This window comes from Danio rerio, chromosome 10 (genome assembly GCF_052040795.2).
Source record: "Danio rerio strain M-AB ecotype USA chromosome 10, GRCz13ab, whole genome shotgun sequence".
Lineage (NCBI taxonomy): Eukaryota > Metazoa > Chordata > Actinopteri > Cypriniformes > Danionidae > Danio > Danio rerio.
Genome location: NC_141030.1, coordinates 24,481,493 through 24,503,717, shown reverse-complemented (window position 1 = coordinate 24,503,717; position 22,225 = coordinate 24,481,493). Strand labels below are relative to the sequence as shown.

General features: G+C 36.9%; 1 protein-coding gene and 1 long non-coding RNA gene across 2 annotated transcripts in view; one reads left to right on the top strand and one right to left on the bottom strand.

The window, feature by feature from the left end:
• pcdh1a (protocadherin 1a) overlaps positions 1-22,225 on the top strand; it is a 139,627-nt gene that overhangs the window by 101,528 nt on the left and 15,874 nt on the right.
• Positions 1,683-22,225, bottom strand: part of LOC147835053 (uncharacterized) — a 55,553-nt gene continuing 35,010 nt past the window's right edge. Inside the window, exon 3 of the long non-coding RNA XR_015501085.1 lies at positions 1,683-3,241. This is a non-coding gene — a long non-coding RNA (uncharacterized LOC147835053). The remainder of the gene's footprint in view (positions 3,242-22,225) is intronic.

The window sequence follows — 22,225 nt, the reverse complement described above, 5'->3', positions numbered from 1 at the left end:
ATACACTGGATTCCCCTTGGTATTAACATGTGATTTGATCAGCCAAGATGCATTACCGTTGGTACTTGGTATTGATATGCTGAAATATATCTCTCGTGACCACTTGAATTTACATTTTGTCAAACCCTTGCTTCTTATTGATTACTGATAACACTAGAACTAGAGGCAGTCATTTTGTCCATTTTGTAATTTAATAACTTTGTAAAAATAAAATCCATGCACCCTGACATTTCCTAAATGTGTGTACTCTATACCTGACAAAAGTCTTGTCGCCTATTCAAGTTTCAGAAACAACAAACAATAACTTGACTTCTAGTTGATATATTAGTATCAGAAATGGTTTATATGAAAAACAAAGGTCTCTAGATTACGCTTATTTTACCAAAATAAAATATGATCATACTTTTAATTATTTAATTAGGACAGTAAAGTCTTGGTCAAATGTCTTTTCATTTAACAGAAATAATGTACAGTATAAAATATAAAGTCATGTTGCAGTGGAAAAATATAAAACTTATTAATAAAGTCATCTGGAATGGCAAATAAAGTGTTCTTGCAGGACTCCCAAAGTTCATCAAGATTCCTTGGATTTCTTCTTTATCTTACCCCTGACATGCTCAATAATGTTCATGTATTGTAGTTGGGATGGCCAATCCTAAAGCACCTTGAAATTTTTTGCTTTAAGGAACTTTGATGTGGAGGCTGAAGTATAAGAGGCACTATCCTGCAGAAGAATTTAACTCTTCCTGTGGTTTGTAATGTAATGGGCAGCACAAACGTCTTGATACCTCAGGTTGTTGATGTTGCCATCCACTCTGCAGATCTCTCACATGTCCCCATAATGAATATAGCCTCAAACCATGACTTTTCCTTCACCAAACTTGACTGACTTCTGTCAGAATCTTGGGTCCGTGCGGGTTCCAGTAGGTCTTGTGCAGTATTTGTGATAATTGGGATGCAGTTCAACAGATGATTAATTTGAAAATAAACTGCCTTCTGCTACTTTTCCAAATGATCAACTAGAAGTCAAGTTGTTATTTATTTCTCTTCCAACTGGGATCGACGACAAGACTTTTGTCAGGTACTATATCATTTTAACATTATTATTTTATTTTTAAAACATGAATGACTTCTGAGTGTTTCTACCTTGAATGGTCATAATGATCAAGTTGACCGCATACATTTCAGTCTCTGCTGCTTTTTCCTGTGACTTTGATAATGCATGATCTGTTGCTTAGCAACTTTCTGTTAACAATAATATAACTTTCTGCATTTAAAAACACGTGTCTCTCAAATTTGGTGAAAAAAACTTGCTCTAATGATTTCTGGACAAAATAAGATACACACGTTTGGAGTGGTCTAATAACTAGTTCACAATTGCAGACTATATTACAAAAAAAGGCATTTGTAGGGTGCTGACTTCAAAAACAATGACAGATATATGAAGCTTAATTCTACAATGTTGCTAAAATCTTAATTGAAAGCCTTGACGTGACAAAAAGTCAATTTGGTACAGTCTTACACTGCATGAATGGTCAGAATAACTGCTATGGTCATTTGAATATACTATTATATGACTCATAAACTATAACCAACCAATAGTTATAGGACTCTGGGTAACACTTTACAGTAAAGGTGTATTAGTTAATGTTAGTTAATGCAATTACTAACATAAACAAACTATGAACAAAACATTTATTACAGTATTTGTTCATGTTAGCAATAAATAGTCACAGTGCATTAAATAATATTAGCAAGCATGACTTTAGATATCAATAATACATAGTAAATGTTGATGTATGATGATATACAAGTGTCGTTTATTATTAGTTCATGTTAGTAAGTACATTAACAATTGAAACCTTATTGTATAGTGTAAGTTTTGATAGTGTGTTAAATTATTTAATGAAGGCAGGAGAGAAGGAAAGCAGCATAGTAACATATAAAAAGTATGTCGAGGACAACTAAGATTTTGATCTGTGTATTTTTGTTCAATGTAGTATGAATATCTTGTTTTTGGTGTACTTTCTCACAGTGCATCCCAAATGGCATGTTACAGGTCAATAGGTGGAGAGTAGCTTTTTTGTTGCAGTTGGAATGCATTTAAACATTTGGCTGTTACAAAAGCAATCCAATCGAATGCATTTTTGACTGCCTGTGAAAGCTCAAAACCTTTTAACCTGCAGTACAACTGTATTGATTTGACTGTTGATGGAATTGACTGAAGCACTTCTTAATACCAACTGTAAACAGGGTCTATGAGACACTTTGAGGTGTGATGGAAAAATAAAAACAAATTGAAGATATTTGCATACATCTACAAATTGGTGTTCACAAAAGCTTATTGCTCCCTATAGGCATGCAATGGGAATGTAGCATACAATGTTTGACTCCAATCACACACAACAAATGTGGTGGACCCTTAACCCATTTGTGTCCACATTTAAAAAAATGGTTTCATGCATTTAGCCTTGTTGATAGTGTCCTAGATGAACATGTTTGGATTCATTTTCTACAGATTTTTTATTATTATTTCTTTTTTCCAAAAAAAAAAAAATCAATTTTGAAAATGCTGCAACTATAGTTGCCGGTGGACAAATATGTTGTAAAACTCTGTGTATGTTGTAAAAAAAAAAATTTAATAGGGGGAGAACATTTGGCATTTTAACTTTAAGCAACTGCCTTCAAACTATCAATTGATCTACTGTAAACACATTTATTATGTTTAAAATTAGAAAACCATTTGATATGAACCCCCTAAAATTATCTATCATATAATTTAATAAATATGAAACTAATCCACTTGCTGAGCAAAAAGCTGATGAATTTACATTTTGTCAAATACTATTTCTGCACCAGATTGAGAATCGTAATTATTACACTGTCATGTACATCTACAGTATGTGGATTTGTCATATGATTCAGCAATTGTGATGAATACTCTGGATGCTTGATGATCACATTATCAATCTGGTGATTCAGAATTACTCACTCACTCACTTTCCTTCGGCTTAGTCCCTGAATTATCAGGCGTCACCACAGCAGAATAAACCACCTCTTGCTATTTAGTACCAGTGTTTGTGGCTAACGCAAGTGATAGTAAGAATTACAGTACTTGAATGTAAAATAAGCGTAGTCACGTTAAATCCCGCACACAATGAGAGAATGCAGGAACAAACAGAAATGAAGACGGCAGAGCTTTACATTTCTGCGAGGGAGATATTCTCATTATTTTGAACACCTGGAAGAAAAGGAAAATAGGATTATCTGAATGGACAGTGACTTTATATTTTATTTAGACAAAAAAGTACAAAAATAGCAAGCGCATTGCTTTAAACTTTCATTAACCTGTATATACGGCATGTATAGCTCTGGGGTCAAGAAGTTCTCAGAAGTTCTCATTATCCTACTTTTTTTATGTATTGTTTAAGGTAGATGAAGGTTATACAGTGTATTGTTAATTACAGAGCTCCTCTATTTAAAAAAAAAATGAAAAAATCAAAAGCTGAAAGCTCTGAAAGAGATCAAGCCTCAGCCAAGTCAGAAAAGTAATGCAAAAGTAACTCAAAAGTAATGTAACTAATTAATTATCATAAAAAGTAACTACTTTAAGTAGCAAAACTAGTTACTTATTGGGGAGTAGCTCACTATTGTAATCCATTACTTTCTAAAGTAACTTTCCCCAACACTGTTCAGTATTATTTCAGAAGATACATAATAATGCCCTCTCATGAATAACAGTGAAAACTAGGAGTAACAGTAAACTCTATAAATGGCAATGAAATGTTTAGTTTTAAATGAGGGAAAATTTCATCAAAGGCAGGGTTAAATTGGAAATTGTAAAGACGATTTTCTCCGTCTTTTACAAAATATACATGTTTTTGGCAATACAATGTCATATAGTGCCAGTAAAATATGCCAGATTACTGAATCCTCCACGTGTTAACATGACAACCCTCAAAATAGAGAAATTCAGAGCACTAACTGTATTCAGCCATTACTTGATTAGCATAATTCCTGTAGTAGTGAATGGAATGGTTAAAAAGAAATCGGCTTTTTGTGCTCTGGTTCAGAGCTTGGCTAAAGACTTCCCATAAACCAACTTTGTAGAAAAGCCCTGATTTTGTTAAATGAACATTTGCCCAAGCAGCCATACATATTTATGTAGCGATGAGTAATTTGCATCACTATATCACCATATGTAGGCAGATAAATGATACAGCGCTGTATAATAATTAGATTAATGTTAATTACAAATCATTTCAGACTCCACAGTTAATAAACAGGGGGGAAAAAAGTCATCACTTGCTTAGGACTGAATGATTGTCAGCCTCTCTAGTTGTATCGAACGCAGTCTTTCAATAAATCTGTCATCATCGTCGACGTTATTAGAATTGATGAACGTCATTAGTTTAAGTGCTGGCTAATGCTTATTAGTATCGTATTAGCATTATGATGAAAAATGAACATGAAATCAAAAAGTGCACAATAAACGACAAGCCACTTTTTTCTGCGCAGATCTCATCAGTGGTTTGTTTGCAGCGGGAAGCATGTTGGTATGTGGCTCCATCTGCTTGAGTTACTGTAAATGCATTACAAATTAACTCGCCTGTATGTAAACACACCCCTACAATGGCGACAGCACAGTTTCAATGTACTATATCAGCTTGTGCTCCATAGTAGATGCTTTTTATTTGTATTAGAAGGACCGAGGTCCACCCAGGATGGAGATTTCTAACAGGAAAAGCTAGTTCTGAAAGGATTGATTATGATTTTTGGAGACAGGCAGCGCTAGCGGTGCAAACGTCTGCCATAACTGGTTCGGAGTTTTAATCTTCTCTCTTAATTGGACTCGTTTGATTGGACGAGCCAGGTGTACAGAACTCATTTATGTAGGCAATTTGAGTGACAGCCAGCGAACAATGACATGCTAGCAAATGCTGATTTTCTCTTTATTGCGGCTTCCAATTCACTTCCTCCACTCGAGAGAGAAGGAAAAAGAGGAGGGATTGACGCTGATGAATCATTCCTTCCTGATAAGTAGTTGTTTGACTCTGATTAGGGCTGCTAATTTTGATTTATGAAGGAACTATCAAGCATGTTTTTTTTTTTTTTGTATCGAACGTCACAGTTTTCCAACGACAATCCAGCCTTGCGTGCGTCTGGAATAATTTGACTCTCAGAAACGCTTTTAAAGGCTCATTAGACACGATTGTCAGAAGGCATGGTCTCTAAGGCTTCGATATTGGGCCCTGCTCGTGTTAGATTGCTTTTGTACTCTTTGCGACAAGCACTCGCGCGTCCCAGAGGGAGAAGAAAGTGCACAGGTTTCTTCCCCAAGAGCTCGCTGGGAGTTTTATACAGGTCAGCGGTGACGTTTGACCACATCTTGGATCCCACAGCATGTCCAAACCCCCCCTCTGTTTTGCGTTCGGCAGTCAGGTTGGGCTGTTTGATCCCCAGATGGGGGTATTTGCATGTGGCCTGGCTGAGCCTTCTTTTGAAGCCCCCAACATGAGCCACAGCACATATGGCCAGAGTGGAAAAAGAGACAGAGATAAAATGGAATAAAATGGCATTTGCATAATGATGAGGAACTTTAGCAATGCTGTGTGATTTTTTTCTTTCTTTCTTCTTTGCTCCTGTGATGTTTCGGTGGCTTATGAAGTCCTAATAATGTAGCACGTCTTTTGAACTCCACTGACAGCTTCTCTCTTAGTTTCAAGCTCGGGTTTTAATGAAATCATTTTTCATTGTGTCCCGAACACTCATTTTTTTATACGTTCAATCATAGGCACATTCAGATCTTATGCTGCTTTGGTGCTTGCTGTTGTTTGTGAGTGATTTATGTTGATCGTTCGCTAGTTTGTTGGGTGTATCAAAGATGACTGTCTTTGTTCTATATGTCACAATGCGTATGTTGAGAGGAAATGACTAACCCTCCTGCGTTTACGTTTGACATCACTGCGTCATTATAAAAAGGTTTTGTCTTTATTACAAAGAACTTCTTGAATTAAATTACACAATCAAACATTCCAGAACTATTGGAACTGAAGAGAATAAAAGGGATCTTATACACACACACAAATGCTATAGGAAACAGTTTTCACTGAGATATGACTAAACATTTAACAATTTCCTGTAGAATATACAGTAACTGGCAGCAGTTCGCCAGTTAATTACTGTAAAACAATTACAGCAGAAATACAGTATTTACATTACAGGACCATTTATCTTGCTGCATATGTATTTACAGTATTGTATGTATGGGAGTGCGTTGCTCTAACAAAGAGGTTAAAGATTAGAGCACCTTTTCAGGTTCAGAGGAGTAATGTTTACCTGCACAGCAATTTACCAACTGTCCTAAGGGCGTACTCACACTATGATATCCGAACAATGCCCAGGCCCGTTTTTCTGGATCGTTTGAGAAGTGTGAGTGCTCTGAATCGGGCTAAAACCTGAGCGCGGTTCACTTGGGCTTTGGCGCGGTACGCTTGTGTGTAAGTGCAAATTGCACCTAAGCCCGAAACTAAAAGCAAGACGTGATTTTTAAGGGACTGTTTCATATGGATTTATTATTCATTCTTACTGTTCAATGAGCGCAAACTGTCGTAGTTTATTAAAGACGCAAACCCCTCACTGCACGACAGCTGCACCTTCAGCAAACCTCATAATATCAGGACTTTATGATTGTTTATGAGCATCAAAATTGGCTGATCTGTTCCGCAAAATATTTGACTGTGTGTCACTGCATATCAAACCATGAAAGCGATATAACTGGAGAAATCTACACTGTGCCGAGCGAAAGCGCTTACTAAACAGTGCATCATCAATGACGTAAGCGCACCCAGGCCTGAATGTAATGTGAGTGCGGGTGCTTTGGCCCAGTTCAAGGCAACTGTACATAGTGTGAGTACGCCTTAAGTTACATTTTCCCCCATAAACCTCACTCCCATCTGGTTCACAACTCCAATGTAACCACGCTGGTCTGACACCACCCAATGCACTCCAAGCTGGGATCGAACCAGCGACTCTTTGTATGGTCGCTCTATACCAAAGAGGCCGAAGACTAGAGCACCCTTTTAGGTTCAGAGCAGTGAGGTTTACCTGCACAGCACTTTACTAGCTAGCTGCTGTTACATTCACCCCCCTAAACCTCAATCCCATCCAGGTCACGGCACCAATGTAATTCCACCGGTCATACATACCCAACCCACTTTGTATGGGAGTCGGTTGCCATAACAAAGAGGCTAGAGACTAAAGCACCTACTTTTCGGGTTCAGAGGAGTGAGGTTTACCTGCACAGCGCTTTACTAGCTGACCTCTTTTACATGTAATTTACAAAAACTGTTAACAGCGTAGTAAATTTCAGTTCAGTCAAAACATCAGTCAGGTTTTTAACCGAAAGAGTGGAAACTGGTAACATTTTAGTATAACTATCAGTTCTCACTATTAATACCTGCCTATTATTAAGATACTTACTATTAATACTTATATAGTACATTCTGCATGCTGTTATTCTGCATCTCTAATTATAAAACCTAAACACAACTATTACCTTAATAACTATAAATAAGCAGCAAAATAGGATTTTATTGAGCTAAAAAAAAATGTTAATGGTTATTTATAGCGAGAATTGTACCTTAAAATAAAATGTGACCAAAAAGCATTTTCATGTAAAATCAAGTATTTAACACTTTTAAAAATGCTTTTAAATGCCAATGACATGCTCAACGCAAAGGATTGTTTGCATTAAAAACACACCAGCAGGTAAATTAGGCTGTGATCACTTGTAAGTCATCATTAAATGGAAATGAATGCTATTTACTTTGCTAGCGCACGTTGCTATTATTTAGGTAAACAGTAATCAGTGCAAGTTAATCCATAGTTTGCTGCAAACGAGAAATGGCAAGGAGGAGCTCTAAAATAAAACCCTGCATTCTATACAGTATTCTGCTCTGTCAATACAAACCTTGCTTCATGCTGACTTGAAGACATAATGCACAGATCCAATATATTGATACATACTCATTTAGACTACTACTTACATTATTTTTCTATTAATTTTTTTTTTTCTTCAAGACATTTAAGGACGTATCTGTGCTACTGAATTAATATTGCTGAGTTAAGACTGTACTGTACTGAATTAATATTTTCTTTAAACTTTAAAATTGCATGAAATTTAACAAATCTGCATAGTTCATAAAGACAAAACAATGATCGTCTTCAATTACGACACAGCAATGGTCTAATCAGACCAGTGACAAATCCCGAGTGTATTTCATGCCGGTCTTCATTGTGTCCTTCTCATTTTGAGCTCTGGGTTTGACCAAAATCATTTTTCCATTGTGTCCCTAGCTCATTTTTAGCACATCCAATTTCATATCGCATTCAGATCTCGTGTCTCTTTGGCGGTCAGTCTTGTTTGTGAGTGATTTGTTTTTGTGTGTTGATGGTTCGCTAGTTTGTTGGGCGTACCGAAGATGACGTGTCTTTGTTTGCTCGGTATGTGACAATGCGTGTGTTGAAAGAGAGGAAGTGAGAGGGACAGACTGAAGAACAGAGTGTTAGTCTGAGGGGGCTTGTTTGTCTTGTGGGTGCCAGCTTGGGCTGTTGCCCGGGTGCCAGCGTGGCGTGACGACGCGGGGCACGGCTCTGTTCAGACAGATGGCGTTGGGCCTTGTCAGAGTCCCTGCCTGTTAGTAGAATTGATTGCAGAGGCCCGAGCCAGGCTCTCTGCTCTCTGCTCAACCTTCCCCACAAGAGAGAGGCGCATGTGATGCTCTGGATTTTTCGGACAGTATTTCTGTCTCTTTTTTTCCTTTCTTTCTTTCCCCTGTGGTTGTTTCAGGTGGAGGGGGGGGGAAGTGAAACAATGTGTCCTGGTTCTGTTTACCCTCCAGAGGTGAGCTGTCAGTGGCTCTCTGGCCTTAATGCCAGCAGGTTCCAGCACAGCTATTGTGCTCATTGTGCTATCGGTCATTTTCTAGCGTCTTTATTGTTCTGTGCTGCGCCGCTTACAGTTGCAGTGCTGTGGCAGGAAAAAAAAAATAATATCCAACCAGGGCTCAGATGTGTGTGTATTGTGAGTTCTGGATGAATTCAAACAGACCGCAGAGAGATCGAGAGAGTGGGTCAGGGTTTAAAGGAGTGTTTCGGTTATAAAAGAAAACAGCTCACTTCTTTGTTATATTTTTTAAAGGCACGTATAATGAAATCAAATGTGCACACTGTGTTTTTGTTACAGCATTATAGGTTATTGTTCTCAAATTCTTTACCTTTTTATATCCTAAGCCAAAACAAAAATGTAAATTGAACAATTTATGAATTCTAGGCAGATATAGTTATTTTTCTTATGTAAGATTTTTTCCTCACCAAAAACAATAACTATAATGATATCTTTTGTTTCAGCTTCCACATCAGTGGATGAAAATGTTGTTTATTTGCCAGGTCTGCATTTGTGCGGATTTAAATGCTTTTTAAAATTAGGTGAACTCAGATTGAATGTTCATCAGCTGGAAAAAAAACTCATTCCATACATGATATCAACTCTATTGTTTCTCTTGGTTGTTATTGTTATATATATATGTTTTTTTTCTGACTGAAATTGTATACATTAGTTATGTTTATTGTTATCATGGGTCTTGATAACAATAGATATATTGAAAGAAAGTTACAGGCTCCACCAGCTTTGCATGGTCATGATGCAAGTCATATACACTTACCGGCCACTTTATTAGGTTACTAGTACCGGGTTGGACCACCTTTTTCCTTCAGAACTGCCTTATAGTGGAAATATTCCTCAGAGATTTTGGTCTATGTTGACATGATAGCATCACGCAGTTGCTGCAGATTTGTAGGCTGCACATTCATCATGCAAATCTCTTGTTCCACCACATCCCAAAGGTGCTCTATTGGATTGAGATCTGGTGACTGTGGTGGCCATTTGAGTACATCTAGGGCTGGGTGAGTTGGCCTAAAATCTAAATCTTGATGATTTGAACATGTTAACACTATTAAAATTAATGAAAGATTTATTTATTTATTTATTTATTTATTTATTTATTTATTTATTTATTTTCCCTCATAGTTCACTGACTGATTTACTGTTTTGTACAGTAAATATGCTCACATTTTACAAATGAGAGATTTTTAAATGAAGTGGTGCATTACTTGATTTTAAAATAATAGAAAGAAACACACGCACACACACTATCTACTATTTATGATTATTTATTTACATCAATGTTAAACAACTGAAATTAAAACTTGCATTGACTAAAAAGAACAGTCAAAAAAGAACTAGGAAAAGTGATTAAAGAAATTGACCTGGAAAATTTTGGTCAATTATAGTTTCTGAATAGGGATTTTGATTTCTGTTCGGTTAATTGCCCAGCCGTACAGTGAACTCATTTTCATGTTCAAGAAACCAGTCCAAGAGGATTCACGCTTTATGACATGGCATGCTATCCTGCTGGAAGTAGCCATCAGAAGATTGGTACGCTGTGGTCATAAAGGGATGGACATGGTCAGCAACAATACTCAGGTAGGCTGTGGTGTTGACATGATGCTTAATTAGTATTAATGGGCCTGAAGTGTCCCAAGAAAATATCCCCCACACCATTATATTACCTCCACCAGCCTGAACCGTTGATACAAGGCAGGATGGATTCATGCTTTCGTGTTGATGATGCAAAATTCTGACGCTACCATCCAAATGTTGCAGCAAAAATCGAGACTCATCAGACCAGGTAATGTTTTTCCAAACTTCTATTGTCCAGTTCTGCTGAGCCTGTGCAAATTGTAGCCTTAGTTTCCTGTTCATAGCTGACAAGAGTGGCACCTCGTGTGGTCTGCTGCTGCTATAGCCCATATGCTTCAACGTTGGACCTGTTGTGTATTCAGAGATGCTCTTCTGCATAGCTTGGTTGTAACGAGTGGTGACCTGAGTCACTGTTGTCTTTCTATCAGCTCAAATCAGTCTGATCATTCTCCTCTGACCTCTGGCATCAACAAGGTATTTGCGTCCACAGAACTGTTGCTAACTGGATATTTTCTCTTTTTCAGACCATTCTATGTAAACCCTAGAGATGGTTGTGCGTGAAAATCCCTGTAGATCAGCAGTTTTTGAAATTCTCAGACCAGCCCATCATGCCACTTTCAAAGTCGCTTAAATCATCTTTCTTCCCCATTTTGATGCTCAGTTTGATCTGCAGCAGATCGTCTTGACCATGTCTACATGCCTAATTCCCTTGAGTTGCTGCATTGTGATTGGCTGATTAGAAATTTGCGTTAATAAAGTGGCCGGTGTGTGTATATATATATATATATATATATATATATATATATATATATATATATATATATATATATATATATATATATATATATATATATATATATATATATATGTATATATATATATATATATATATATATATATATATATATATATATATATATATATATATATATATATATATATATATAACTCTCAACATTTAGAAGTCTAGAAGTGGTTTAGAAGTTTAAAAGTGGTTCTAAACTTTTATGAATTGCTTTCTTCCATTGAACACTAAACTCAAATTCAAACAAAAATTCATAGACTATGGAAGTCGATGGCTGCTGCTTTCCAACATTCTCAAATTATTTTCTTTTTTGTTCAGCAGAAACTCAAATAGGTTTTAAAGAAGTAGACGCTGAGTAAATGATGTCAGAATTTTCATTTTTCAGTGAAATATCCCTTTAGGCCAGGACTAGGTCTTAGTTAAATTAGAATATTTAAGCAGCTTTTTTCCCTTAAATAAGTAGAAAAGCAAATGACTAGTGTGCATCTTGAGACAAAACAACGGCAATGGCATTTTAACATGTGTAACTGTTTTGTTTAATTATGACTTAATGACTTAATTAAGACTTTGTCTTAATTAAATGTAGATTTATCAGTTTGTATTTTTAATTGATATTTCTGATATTGGTATTTTAATCACTTTGTCATACCATAAGTATTAGGAAAGATTTTACATTTAAAATATATTCATAAAGTTGAATAAAATAGCTGCCCCAGTGAATACAGGTAATTCAGATGACAGGATCCACAAAGAATAAAACATCTAAATGTGAGATGCATATTGAATAATCTAAAAAATGCATATCTGCAATAGACTTTAATATGTAGACTTTTATTACAGCTAAAGTAATTCAAATACATATTTGAGTATGTGTGCGCATACTCTTACCATATTTTCACTGAATTGCTCGCATTCACCATAATTTTTTCTCTCAGCCTCTTTTATTAATTTATGTTATACATAGGTGGTATTATTTGTGAAGTAAAAAACAGTGACCTCTTGGCATTTCTCTTTTTAAACTCTGTAAATCAATCAGAAATGTTTGCTTTTTCCTCTACTAAAAGGTTTTATTCTGAAAGCTCAATTCATTAAAAAACAAACCAAAGGGCACCTTCCAGTTCAATCACACAGAGCGTTTCAGTTGCTTAGAATTTGTCACACTTTTATGTTATTTGACTCTAATTGAATAAAGCTGTTTAATGCTGAAGGATTACTTCAGAGTCATTCAATTCATTTTTATTTAGCTGTTTTATGGACCGTGACAATAACTAAGTTTTGTTGTTTGAACTATTGTCACAGAAATTATTGTTAAAAGTGATGTTGTTGTCATTTAAAACCATACTAAGCCACTGATTATATAGTTTATACAACAGCATAACAATGCAAATAGGCATAAACACTTTTAAGAAACAAAAAAAAAAGTTCATTCTTAAGGTTATTTACAATCTAATTAGATGTTAAAGGAGAAAAAGTCCTGATATGAACATTGACAAGGTTTATGTAAAATGTAAAAGGCACTAAAATACAAACACAAATAAACTGTTTTTGAACACACCAACACCCTGCTCTGCAGTAGGTGGGGTTGTAAAAGTGTTTGCCCTAAACACAATAATGGCAGATGTGAGAAAAGAACATTTAGACGAGAAGCGCCTTTATGGTGCACCACATCATTACTTTATTTTCTGTTTGTCGCAGAAAGATACAGAATTGTTTAGAACTTTCAAAGACATGGTGCAACATGCTGGGGCTTCTTGTCTGGTCTGTGACTCCCTCTTGATCTTTAAAAATCTCTGTGAGCAATCGTACAGGTGCGGATACATCTGTAACAGCTCTGCTACTCCACCCTCCGCACTCTCAGAAATAAAGATACATTACGAGAGCCGTCACTGTGGTGTTACCTAAAAGGTCCATATTAATACCTCAAGGGTACAAATTAGTACCTAAAAAATGTACAAACATGTACCTCTTAAAAATCTTAGGTACTAATATATACTTTTGGGGTATTTTTGTTTAATTGCAAATGTGTACCTTTTGAAAAGTCACCACCACAGTAACAGCTCTTGAACCTTAATTTCCAAGAGTGCAGCATATTATTGCTAGCTTAGGTTGTTTTGGATGTTTTTCTCCTGTCTGACCTCCATGGATATGACATATGAATCAATTCTTAAAGAAGAGGTGCAGTTTCAGAACACACCCACCATTTGTGTAACTGCCACAGATCAATGGTAGTTCAAAGGTGTTACAGAGCCAAAACTAACTTTGTTGACCTGTTTTGACTATCGAGATCAAGACTATTATAGTTAACGAAAACAAATAAAAAACAAAAGCTAGAATTGAAAAAAACATTTTTGTTATCTGAAATAAAAATAAAAACAAGAGTTTTTGAACCCGAACAGACACTTAAAAGCATTAAATTAACACATTTGTGCCTAATAGTTAGTTTTATTTCTGTATTAGTTATCGTGTTTGCCAACAAATCGTTCTTTTTAACCAGATCTTCCAAGTGAACTGGTTGAACTAATTCACCAATTGAACTGAATCATTTGAAATTATTCATGTTTCCAATAACATTAAGCACTTATTGACAAACACCTTACTTTTTGCATGCCTGATACCCCTGACTCGACATAAACTTGAGTTATTCAGTTATTAGAACAGTACACTGAGATCAGATTTGAGAAATTTGAATACGGTGCATGCGTGATTTAGTGAACCAAACACAAACAGTACATAACAGCCTGCTGTGAATGAACTAAACTGGAACAACTGCAGCGTGGTTAAACCGAGGGCTTAAATGAGAAGATGTGGCGAAACGTAAGTTTATTTCATGACAGAAAGTCAAAATGGACTTTAAATAAGTGAATCATGTTTCAGTTGGGTTACAAAACGTAACTGTAAGAAACTTCAGATCATGACGATGTTTTAACTGACTGAAATTATGATTGCTGACTACATATGGTTGATATTTTGAGTTCAAACAAGATTGTCACAAAAGATCTGGTTCGGGTTAAGGATCTGAACTTTCCATCTCTACTGTATCTACCCTCAGAAGCAGCATTGCACACATATTGTACTTCGGCCTGCTATCTTGTAGGGTGTTGTATTTGAATTTGAGGATGGGTAGATGGTAATGGTAGTTTTCTTTTGTCAAATAATGTATCTTGCACCTAACAAGTATTCTAAATCACAAAAAGAAAAATATTAATAATAAAAGCTAAACTTAAATGAAGCATGTTTTTAAAAAAAACATAAAAACCAGTAAACATTAATTAAAACTAACTGAATTTGAAAACAAAAAAGTCAAAAGGAAATAACTAAAACTAATGAAAACTACTATTGTAACCTTGGACAAGATGGTCCAAATTTAGTTAAAAATGATGTCATTTCACTTCTTCGATTCCATTTGAAGTATACCACGGCTTTAAATGTCCTTGTCAAAAGGTTTTAACATTATTTGTGAATGTGTGGCATTTTGCGCTGTAACTTTCATGGAAGTGGACTGCAGCTTTGAAACAGAACTCATCTGAACAACCTCTTCCAAACTGTCAGTGGTTTCCAGAAAAATGTGAAGAATCACATTTTCTTCACTTGTCAGTAAGCATTGTTTCTAAAGGAGTTCCCTAAGCTCGCTGACAACTCGAACAGAGGTTATATGAGATGACAGAGTCTGCACAATCAGCTAAAATGTTGGTGACATACATTTTTTGGTAAACACGATGGCCCATATCTATTGTGCCACCAAAATGATTGAGTTCATATACTGTGCCTCAAGTAGATACACTGTCAATTGCAATATGCCTGTTTCTTTCATGAGCATTTGTTGTCCAATTTCACCAATGTTTTGAATCCACATGCATCTACACTCTTCCTTTTCTCCAAACGCCCGTTTTTCAACCCTCTCTTCACAAGTGGCTCCGGCGTTTACCCAGGATTGTCTGTAATGACTGCGAGACGATCTGGCCCAAGTGGCACAGATAACATCTGTCATTAGGACAAAGTGGATCACTCAAAGTACAGCGGCGGGTTCAGGGCTTGATGGGGTCTCGGCAATGTGAGCTGATCATAGATAAAATTTAGATGATTATCGCCTTCGCCAAACGTCAACATCAGCCTTCGGTTTGCGCCTCAATGAAACTGATTATACCCTCATCATGTCACATTACAATAAAGCGCAAATAAGCCCTTTCAAACCTCTCGCCTTCCCCTTGCTCATTTTCCAGCAAATAACGCCCAATTTTTCCTCAAGTTACATCATGCGGACTGACAGGCTTGGCTGGATGTTGTATATATCCAACTATAGTATTATAAAGCACGCTTCTTTCTGCTTGAGGATTTCTCATCTTGATGCTACATATCATTTATCTCTAATCTCGATTTGGTCTCAAGTCATTTAGACATCCCGCTTGAAAGTTCAATAATATATCCCCATGCTATGATTTATTTAATGGCCATAAGATATTAGTTAATTCATAAATGTTCGCACTTCAATAGATTTTTTTGTTTTCCAGCAAGTTTTAATAGATTCAGCATTCTGTTTGCGCACAGTCGATTCAAACGTGCCTTCTGGGAACATTAGGATGTATTATTTTTCTGAGCGTGTGTGGCTGTATGCAAATCAGAAGTGAAACTCTTTATCCTGCCATGTGGATTTCTCACACAATAAACACCTTTGATGGTCTGACAGATGGAGAACATTACAATACACACAGCACAACATAACCCAATAAATAACATGCAAACTCGAGGAGTTGACATTATAGACTTAAGTTAGTCGAGGAAGGGGAACTGTTACATTATAGAGGTGCGGGGGGTAATTTGAAATAGTGCATAAAAATACTCAGCAGTGTTTGTTAGCTAGGTTGTAGTGTACTGACGTTGCAGAACAGCGGCTGATGGGATGCAATGAGGCGAAGCCGGATGGAGAATTAGCTCAGAACAAAGAGGAAAGAAAAACAGGAGCTCAAGTAGAAGCTCCATAGTCTTTGTGAGCTGATTTGTGAGCAAAGCTGACTCACTGTGGGCCAATGGACCCTTCCACAGTCTGTGATAATGCATTTACACAATTATAATTGTAAAATAGGTTTTAGGAAATAGATTTAAGGTAATAAATCTAGCAAAGTTTTTGATATTTTAATTTTTTCAACATGAACTTTTAACACTACACTTTGTTACCCAAATAAACATTTACTCATTTACTTCCCCTCATGTCATACCAAGCCCATAAGGCTTTCGTCAACAAAGTAAGAGTTATTTTGTCCCTCCATTGAATGTTCAGGTAACCAAAAATGGAAAGATCCAAAAAGGTCATACTGTACATGGATTAGTGTGAATGAATTTACACTTTAATTAAGTTTTGTGAAGAAATACACTGACTTTAAATTGGTTTCTCATATAAATGACATTTTATTTACTTCAATGGTTGACCATATATGAATATGTAATGCGAAGACATCACATTTGTTTTGCACAGATGCTTGGGATGTTTGTCATAGGGAATGACGTGTACTCAACCTTCTGTGTTTACCAATTGTGTATGTGTAAGCCTAATTTAAATCTGTTCATCACCCTATAATGTGATTGCATCTCATCACAAGACTTGGATGAAAGCACTCGATTTAAATGGATTAGTTTTATAATTGCCTTATGACCCAATTCGATCTTTTAATTTTTGTTTAACTGTAGAAGAGACAGAAACATCTCTGGTTTGATTAGAGATATCTGCATTGTGTTTGAAGGTTTTCTACAAAGTTTATGGGGTTGGAATGACATGGGAGAACCAAATGATAGAATTATTATTTTGGGATTATTATGTCTTTAAATACAGCTAAAAACAGCATTTCATTTCACTTTATAGACCATAATTTCACTTTGTAGACCAGCATAATCAATACCTCTATATTTTGTTACATTTAGAACTCTAGTCTATAGCCCCTTTCACACAGTCATACTGGTAAATATCTGGAAAATTTCCAGAACGACCAGTAAATTCAATATGTGCTGTTCACACTGGCAAGGATATTCCGGACCATTCACACATTCATACCAAATTCTGTCAACATTAACCAAAAATGAGCTCTAAATGGCCGCGCTTGTATTAAACATGAAGGGGGTTTGTCTTTTTCACTTTTATTTAAAACTTTAGCATTCATGTAGCTGCTTTTGTCCCAGAGACAGACCAAATAATGGATATTGTGAACAATCCCTGCTGGCACAGGATGTCAACATGACGTCATATTGACGTTTTACCCCAACATACCCCAACGTCATGGGGAATTTGGATTTTGTTTGGAAATGAAAATCGGGTTGACGTCAGAACCCAATGTCTGGCCGACATCAATGTCCAACCTAAAATCAACTAAATATCAACATCTAATCATGTTACACCTTGACGTTGTGTGGATCTGGTAACATCTATCAGATGTTGGATTTTGGTTACTTTCCAGCCCAACCTTAAAGCAACCAAATATTAACGTAATTTGATGTCATTTTTGAACATCAAAATAACGTTGTCCTTAGATGCTGGCTAGACATTGAATTTTGATCACCTGGCATCATGACCTACATCTAACCTAATATTAACATCTTATCATGTTGTGTGCCTGCTGGGACATAAACCAAAAGTTTATGAAGGAACATTTTTGCATACTGAGATGTACATTTGAGTTTGTGCTGCAGCTTGTGACATACTTTTTAAAACGAAAGTCTCCCGGTGTTGTAGGCTACTCAAATCTGACAGTAACACTCCTTTACATGAATGCGGGTAAACTCACAGCGGTTTATCATTCATAAGAATTTTATCGATATTTTTTTTTCACAGCTGGCATGAAGAAGGAACATAGAAATGTTACCTGACTATCAAGCAGCAACTACATGTGTCTGCAGAAGGATTTAAAGCTGTTTATTTTCATAAACAGCTCGGATGTGAATTGGTCGGAGAAGATGTCCATGTCAGCACGTTCTAAACATCTTTCCAGTAATTTATCTTTTATTTTCACACAGAGCAGAATTCCGAGAAATTACTGGTAATATTACAACTTTTCTTTCCGAAAAATTGCTGGAACGAATTTACCAGTATTTTCAAAAAGAGCCTGTTCACACATGATCTCTTTCTGGAAAATTGCCAGTAATTTTCTGAAAAAGTCTGTATGTGTGAAAGATGCTTTTGTCTCAGACTCAGATGTTTTGTATACGGACCAATGGCTGAGGATCTGATGCGTAAAGTGCACAAAATGGGAAACACTTTAAAAGTATTGATGTCATTTTTTCTATAGCTGAATTCATCTGCGTTTGTGTGTGGGTTGTGTTCTTTAACCGTCCACCTGGAAACAAAGTCTTTGTACCAGTAAACACCCTTGTGGTAGAAAAAGCCTTCATGTTTACAACTGTGACAATGAACACTGCATGTTCAAACGCATGTGAAGTTCATGGCATGGACTCTTGACGATTGAGCACAGCATTGTCGAGTAAATGATTTATGGATTACATGCGGTCTGTCACTGTGGAAACATCAATGTAGATTTTAATGCCCCTAAACATGCAGGAAAAAAAAGAAACAAGGTACATTGTAATCCCTGCTGTTGTCATTACTAAAGATATTAAGTTAATATAACTTGACATTACTTAAAATACCAAGTTTTGGCATCAAAATATAAACAGGTGTGTTAAACTTATTAATTAGGCAGCAACAAAACTTAATTAATATTTTAACTTAACATTTTAATGTCTTTAAATGATTCACCATGTCTCTGTTTGCGCTAAAAAATTCTGCCTTGATAACCATGCTGATTGGTCGGTATATGTTATATGACACAAGGTGATGATTTTGCTTTTGATGCTGAATTTTGCTGAAGCACTTGAGCCCATCTGACGAAAGAGAAAAGTTAAATTAGTAAGTAGATATTTAAATGAATATATACATTTTCTTAATTGATATACACTCAGGGGCGACATAGTAGCGCTGTTGCATCACAGCAAATAACAACTTCGATTTAAACGGCACTGGGTGTAAGTAAGTAAAGAATATGAAAGCTGAACATTTTGAAAGTTTAGTTTATTAGCCATTTTAAGTTATCTGTACTTAAACATTTAAGTTAATTTAATAAGGAGACCACATTTGGTCAACTCAATTTATTGGGTTGTCAGTTTCCCATTACTCAAACGAACTGAGCGAATCACTTTCCTAAAATCATTTGAGTAGTCTCAATTTATTAGTGTTTACAGTGTAGATTAAATGTTTTACACATCCCTCAGGTGGCCTCTTGGGCCATCAATGGCCAATATAAGCTGCAAAGTACCCCAGATGTGGTTACATGGGATTATTCATTTCTTCAATCATTTTCCTTGTTCTTAGTCAGAGGTCACCAAAGTAGAATGAACCTCCAATTATTCCAGCATATGTTTTACACAGTGGACACACTTTCAGTTGCAACCCAGTACTGGGAAACAACCAGACACACTTATTTACACCCACTCATACACTATGGCCAATTTAGTGTATCCAGTTCACTTATAGCACATGTCTTTTGACTTGTGGGGGAAACCGGAGCATCCAGAGGAAACCTACGCCAACACAGAGAAAACATTCAAACTCCACACAGAAATGCCAACTAACACAGCTAGGACTTGAACCAGCAGCTGTCTTGCTGTGAGACAACAGTGCTAACCACTAACTCATGGGATTAAAGAAATGCTATTGTGCTTTTTTTCTTTTGCCATTGGAGAACATAGGAAATTAAAAAGATTATTTGTTGTACTTTGCATTCATCACTATAAAACTAACAATGTTTGCTTCTGCAACCACCGGAAATGAGAAAAGACTCTAGTAAATGATATAGGCGAGGTTAGGTGCCACCAAAGCCCATGAACCACCTCTGCACCGCAGTGTCTTGCCCAGAAAAGATCTCTTAGAGCAGGTAGAGCAAAGGGCATTTTTGAGAGACTGCTGGCTTGCGGCCAAATCCACTTCCACCCCAGTTGGGCTGCTCATACAGGCAAAGAAAGGCCCTGGGGCTTATACCTCCATCTCACTCTCACACACACACACACACACACACACGCACGCACGCGCATATACAGAGAGCCAGCGAAGCACTCTCTAACTACTGAACTGGCCTGCCATGATGGATGGCACAAGAGGGAGCGGAGCTGTGTGGCTCTGACATGTACTTCCTTATTTTCAGCAGTGCTGAGAGGAGCAAGTCCACTGCGTCCGCTCTCCATCTTCACCAGCAAGCCGAAGGCAACACGTTCCATGTAGTCGAACGCCGTAAATCTGCAGACAGAACACACTCACGTATCGATACGGCCATACGCACCAGTGCCTAGCAGCTCCATGCTCTAATGCTTTGTGATTATACAGTCACACACCAGAAAGCCAGACTTTAATTGTTACCCCATAATCCAACAGCAAACTGATAGTGCCAAAGTGTGTTGCATCAAAGCCAGATACGACCATACAAGCGCCAGCAATCACCATAATAAAACCCAGGGCGCGCTACAGCCAAGCAGCGTCACACCGGCGCCAAGAGGAAAATGATCCACAGCCCAAAAATTGCTGCCCATCAGGAGAACCTGGCAGAAACGAGTAGCTAATCAGTTCATCAGAATGACCGCACCACCTCCCGACCTCCCCCTCCCTTTTCTGTCCTGGAGCATCTTCAGGTCTTCTCATTTCCAAATCTGCTCATTTTCAAACGGAAAGACTCGTCACAGCAAGCCGAACACTGGAAAACTGCAGCATCCTGAACGCTCCAAGCTGCAATCAACACTCTCAGATGTACCAAAATAGAGAAGTGCTGTGTTCAATAATGAATCAAATCTTCCTTGGATTTTTTTTTTTTTTTTGCACTTTCTGGAGTGAAAAATTTAGAGGCCGAGATTAGCTTAACAAAAGCCCCACGCTGAGGCGGCGGAAATGGAAGGGTGGCAAGAAATGATCAGTTAGTTGAAATGCTGCTTGTTGTGCCCTCAAAAGCCACTCTCGCTCCAAATATGAAGGGTTTCGTAACCAAGAAATAGCCTTACCTTCATAGAGCAACAGAAATGGCCTTGTTATTGAAACAACAGAGAATAATAGACGTCCGTAATGCTTCAGCACCTGAAAATCTGCCATCATTACGTCTTAAATATGTATCCTTGTTGGGATGTCTTTGCCATTATATGAAAGATTCCAAGATCTGTCTTATTTTGTGTTATTTTCTCGGCTGATTTCTCTCATTTTCTTTGTCTTTCCTGGTTGCTCCAGAGAGGAACATGATGTACTCAGCAGTGCCAGCTTGTTAGTGGAGCTTCTGTGTCTGATAATAACCTCAGCATGTCAGGCAAAACCAAGCTGTGTCATTTTCCCTCCGCAAGAAGACGGCTGCCACAAATTATTACAGAAATACAGACATCATTGTTTTTCTTTTCTTTTTTGTGGTTAACCACAGGGCACCTGATTTTTGATAATAGATTCTTATAATTATGAGAGCATTTTGCACATTTGATTAAAACCGCGGACAATTGAGGAGTCAGACAGATTCTTTTCGTCTACCGTGCTTTTCGTGGACTGGACTGTAATTTCCAGCTGATTAGAGCACAGCGGCGCACTCAGGAGCAGCAGGTAGAAGGAAAGAGATGGAGAGAGAGAATGAAGAGAAAGGAAAAGTGGCAGATTGGAGAGAAAGTTAAAAAGGTAACAGAGGGGTGGAAGAATTTTTTAAAGCACATTTGTGGACATTTCACACCTGCACATTCATGCACATTTGCACCCTGGACGTTTATATTTCAATTCAGTTTTTTTTATAGTCTACTCACTGTATATACACAAGATTTTTTTTATGTGTTATTTTTGTAGCTATCATTTCTATATATACATGTTTCTATATTTTATTTCTTAT